Genomic DNA, 6,000 nt, shown 5'->3' on the forward strand with positions numbered 1-6,000 from the left:
TCCATGTTAATATGATCTGTTTTCTGATCCTGTTTGTGTGTGTGTTTTTTTAGTAGGGATGGTAAAGCAGGCACCCAGCTGATCACTGGGTCGCCTACCGTGCACCCAGAGCCATGTTAATCGACTCTAGCAAGATGTCACAGCTGGCACTCGGCCATTGTCAGGCCTACTCCTTGGTTGAATTTGCTTTAGTCCTCTGTCATCCTGCAGCCTCTCTAAATTTTGCAGGAGCCAGAGTGGTGAATTAAATGGAGATAAAATGGGAGCCACTTCTCCTACATCCTGTAAGATCTGTAAAGGTTTTACCAACCCCACCCACAAATCAGAAGCCAAGGGGTCTGAAAAAAGGGATTAACATAACAGGCCTGAGACTGCTATCCTTAGAAAGGCCTGACTGTAGAATTGACTCTCGGCTAGCATCTGGGAATTTGGATTTCAGGAGGATTTCCATCATTCCCTAACTGATAAGAGGGCCTCTCTGTGCCTTAAGAGTTTGTAGATACAATGTGGTTTATGAAGAACACCTGCTTTCCTTCTGGGAGTCTGGAATTTGACAATGTTTTAGGCAAAGAGTGCCCATATAACCAGCCTCCAGTAAACCTTATACACTGAATCTTTCATGAGCTTCCCTAGTAGAGTTTCATACATGTTGTCACAATTCCATGCTACACTGAAATGACTCTTGGAGGATTACACCTGATTACCTCCAGACTTGCTTCCTCAAACTTCATTTCACCACACTTCTAACACTCAGGAGAAACAACGATGCCCACACTCCCACATCCCTTACCTTCCTCCCAGCTGTACTTCCAATCACAGAAGTATACCCGATGCAAAGCAGGAGCTGGAAGAGATGAAATTAGCAGAAGAAAACATTGGATCAGGACCAAGGAACCCAGGAGCAGTAGCCAGATACAACCTGTAATAAGAACCACATGGGGGTCCATAACGAGCACCAGTAACAGCAGTTTAAGAGAAAATGCTGAGAACTTAGCACAATCAACACGTATTTTTCAAGTTTCAGGAACTGAATGCCAGAAAATACACTAGGCCCTAGATAACCAATAGAGAAAACACCAGTTCCTGTCCTCAAGGTTAGAGACTAGTAGGAAGTTCCAAAAGCAATAATCTGAGAATGCCAAGGAGTGTATTTCAGGAGAGTGGGCTCCCTGGTGCCTTTCTCCTCACTGTGCACTGCTTTATTATTAATAGTAGATGCACATGTGCAATAGAATTCATACCACAGTATCTTAAAGTTTAAGTGTTTGAGTCTCGGTCTCCTTCATTTAATATTTACTTCAGCTGGTGGCTCAGCTGCTAAAGAATCTGCCTGCAACACGGGAGACCTGGGTTGGATCCCTGGGTTAGGAAGATCCCCTGGAGAATAGAACGTCTACCCACTCCAGTATTCTGGCCTGGTGAATTCCATGGGCTGTGTAGTCCATGGGGCTGCAAAGAGTCAGACATGACTGAGTTACTTTCACGTTCACTTTTTAGGCACATAAAGAAATTTATAGACTAGCAAATTTAACATCATAACCCATTGAGTGTGCTGCTTTCAAAGCCCCATACAGTATTGTGAGGGATGCAAAGATGACAAGGTGAAGGCATACGCAGCCTACAGGGATGCACACGTATATGACGCAAACAGAAGTAAGCAAGGTGGCAGGACCGTGGCAATTAAAGTAGGTGACTGTGGAATGTATGGAGCCTCCAGGCTCCAAAATGGAACTCAAGTGTGTCGATGTAGACACTTTTAAAGTTCTGTCACAGGACTGAGACTCTATTAGCAGCGTCCTCAGATGTAAGAGTAGGAGACCAAACCACCTGGGGAGAATCAAATAGACCCAGGTTCAAGTCTCAAGCCTGCCGGTTTACAACATATGGGACCTGGGCCAAGTTACCGAACCTCTATGAGCATTCACAAAGTGGACCGTATACCTTCCTCATCAATATAATTGATGAGAATTATATTTAACTGGTTGTAAAACATAGACCATACAATGAGCTTTCCATGCATTGTTTTTCTTTCTTTAAATCCTATGGCAAGATAATGGGGAAAGGAGATAAGAACAGGAAGAAGGGCAGAGCACAAGAGGGGAGAAATGCTCTTGATAGGGAATAAGAGTAGTACAAGCAGCAGTGGCCAGGTGATCTATTTGTGCCTTAAACAAACCTTCCCTCTCTGTGGCAGCTCAAGGACGAGCAAGGAACATCGTCCCACTGAAAGTCAGGAAAATTTTATTTAATCACATCCTCCCATGTCAACTCTGAAAAATCACTTAATCCATCTTAGACATGTCTCATTCACTCATTCATTCATTCATTCCATTTCATAAAGTACTTGAGACAGTGCTACTCATCAAGTGGTTCAGAGACCAGTGTCCAAGTAAAGGAGTTCACATAAGAAAAGAAGTCAACTACATTGCCAAGCCCACTATTTAGTCAACATATTTTCATAGTGAGATTTTCTCCATGAATAAAGCAATGTGTTTTAGGATATATTTGTTTTTTGGCCAGAGCATGCGAGATCTTTGTTCCCCAACCAGGGATTGATCCATACCCCTTGCCTTGGGAGCATGGAGTCCCACTGGACCACCAGGGAAGTCCCACTGAAACTACATGTTGATCTACATTCTAGGACGAGTACCTCATCTCACTGTGACCTGGCTACTTTGAGTTAGCACTGTCTCATAGTATCTGGTCACTTACTAAATAGATACTTTGATTAGCAAGGTGAAAAGACAGGTGAAAAGAATGGGAGAAAATAATAGCAAATGAAGCAACTGACAGACAACTAATCTCAAAAATATATAAGCAACTCCTGCAGCTCAATTCCAGAAAAATAAATGACCCAATCAAAAAATGGGCCAAAGAACTAAATAGACATCTCTCCAAAGTAGACATACAGATGGCTAACAAACACATGAAAAGATGCTCAACATCACTCATTATCAGAGAAATGCAAATCGAAACCTCTATAAGGTACCATTACATGCCAGTCAGAATGGCTGCGATCCAAAAGTCTACAAGCAATAATTGCTGGAGAGGGTGTGGAGAAAAGGGAACCCTCTTACACTGTTGGTGGGAATGCAAACTAGTACAGCCACGATGGAGAACAGTGTGGAGATTTCTTAAAAAACTGGAAATAGAACTGCCTTATGATCCAGCAATCCCACTGCTGGGCATACACACCAAGGAAACCAGAAGGGAAAGAGACATGTGTACCCCAATGTTCATCGCAGCACTGTTTATAATAGCCAGGACATGGAAGCAACCTAGATGTCCACCAGCAGATGAATGGATAAGAAAGCTATGGTACATATACACAATGGAGTATTACTCAGCCATTAAAAAGAATACATTTGAATCAGTTCTAATGAGGTGGATGAAACTGGAGCCTATTATACAGAGTGAAGTAAGCCAGAAAGAAAAACACCAATACAGTATACTAACGCATATATATGGAATTTAGAAAGATGGTAACGATAACCCTGTATACAAGACAGCAAAAGAGACACTGATGTATAGAACAGTCTTATGGACTCTGTGGGAGAGGGAGAGGGTGGGAAGATTTGGGAGAATGGCATTGAAACATGTATAATATCATGTATGAAACGAGGTGCCAGTCCAGGTTCGATGCACGATACTGGATGCTTGGGGCTGGTGCACTGGGACGACCCAGAGGGATGGTATGGGGAGGGAGGAGGGAGGAGGGTTCAGGATGGGGAACACAGGTATACCTGTGGCAGATTCATTTCGATATTTGGCAAAACCAAAAAAATATTGTAAAGTTTAAAAATAAAATTAATTTAAAAATAAAATAAATAAAAACAGGTGAAATATAAATTTAAAAAAAAAAAAGGAAAGCTAAATAGATACTTTGAACTTAACCATGGCTCCATGGCTCCACAGAGTCCCCAACAGATTTGTGTCAGATAATAAATTTCCCAAATCCTTGTGGTAGAGCTTGTGCTGTTGAAAAAAAATACATAAGATCACATCTGCCTCGGCAAATCTAGGTCTCATGCTTTTTAAAACGGACATGTTTTATTAAACAGAGATAGTGAAGCATACCCTGTTAGTGCAGGACACTAACCACAAATACTGGAGATGAGCACCTTGTGGAGACGGGCACCAGCTGCAGACTTGCCAGCAAAGTGTACTCAACATACAATTTAAGTAGAAGCAAAAGGTATCAGTGCTTATAAAAGAGGTAGACTTTATAATGGTACACAAAGTGTTGCCAGCCTATACAGCTGAAAGGAACTACCTCTGAAATCCTGAGCATTTAAAAAAAATGTTTTGGCTGCAACTCTCTCTCTGACACTTGTGGGTAGGTCTTAAGAGTATTGAGATGTACGTTTCACCTTTCTGTGGCCTTCACCATTATCTGGATATATCCTTGTTGAAAGGATACGAAATGATGTTAGCCAGCAATAAAATGTGGCTATCCAAAGGATCCAGCCCACAAAGTGCCATAGGGACCAGAAAACTAGAATGAAATGAAGATAAATTCTACAATTTAAACCTAAAAACAATTTCAGCAAGCTACTTTTAAATGTACCTTACGGCAAATGCACTCTGCATGCGCCCTATGGGAGGACTGTTTATAAGAGCACAAAATGGAAACGAATTCAAATTCCATCAGACAGAGAATCGATAAATAAAACTATGGTGCACCCATACAAGGCAATAGTAAGCAACAATTCAAAAGAAAGAGATCCATCTATATGAATTGGCATGTGAAGAAAAGACATTTAAGTGAAAAAGAAATAATTTAGAACGCAACTCAAAATATTATCCCATTTATAAAAAAATTTTTAAACCCATATGCAAAACAATTTTTGAGTGTGTGTGTGTGTGTGTGAATACATAGAAAAAGGAATAGAAGGATATGTGGCAAATTGTTAAAAAGTGGTTAATTATTGGACTTCCCTGGTGGTCCAGTGGTTAAGAATCACCTTCCAATGCAGGGTACATGAGTTCCATCCCTGGTCAGGGAACTAAGATCCCACATGCCGCAACTAGAGAGAAGCCCACACCCTGCAGCAAAGAGCCTGAGGGCCGCAACTAAGACCCAGTGCAGCCTAAACAAGTAAATAAAATGTTTAAAGTGGCTGGTTCTATACAGAAGGAAGAAAATATTTCCAGTAGGGTAGAGGGAGTGGGAAAAGAAAGAAGGTGTGGGGAGAAGGAGAGAGAGAAAGGAGAGGGAAGGAAAGAACAAGTTTTAACAGCATTCTACAAATTTAAATCAAAGCCATGCCATTTCTGAAAAAACTAGTAGCTGCTTGTCACCATTACCCTCATCATCTCCTGGAGACACTGGTGAATGTTAGATACAAGTCTTAAAGTATTACCATTTCCTGTAATTCCTGAATATTTCAAAGAACTCTCTCAAACCCCTGCCAGCTTAACTACTGCAGTTTATAGAAACCATTGTCTGGGTAAGTATGATGACAAGATTTTAATTAGCTTGCCTATGACTAGCCACCTAGCAGAAACCTAAAGAAAACCGCCTTCATTCCCTGTTGAGAACCTTCCCATTCAGCTTTCCAACTGACTCAATACCTCAGAAAAGTAAAAAACAGGACTTCAAAGTACTGCTGTGTGAGAGGTATTGCACACGCTCACAAGTCACAATTTTCATAAATCCTCATGTTCTGCCTTTTCTTAGTTTTGTTTCAGATATCCAGGTTCTAGAAGAAACGTTTGTCTGAAACAGAAAGTTATTATTTTTTCAAGAATAATTATAGTTGATATTTACATAGCCCCAATTTCCACTGAAAGTGTTTAAATGGCATTAACTCATTTAAACTCACAACAACCCTGTGAGGTACGCACTATTATTATTCTCATTTTATAGAGGAGAAAATTAAAGTTGGGTAATTTGCCCCTTGGTCTTACAGCTTGTATAATGATACATATTCTCACAAAGAGATACATTGTTATCAACCCCAATCTACAACCCAGAGATTTCAATTCACTAAATACTGA

This window comes from Bos mutus, chromosome 6 (assembly GCF_027580195.1).
Source record: "Bos mutus isolate GX-2022 chromosome 6, NWIPB_WYAK_1.1, whole genome shotgun sequence".
NCBI lineage: Eukaryota > Metazoa > Chordata > Mammalia > Artiodactyla > Bovidae > Bos > Bos mutus.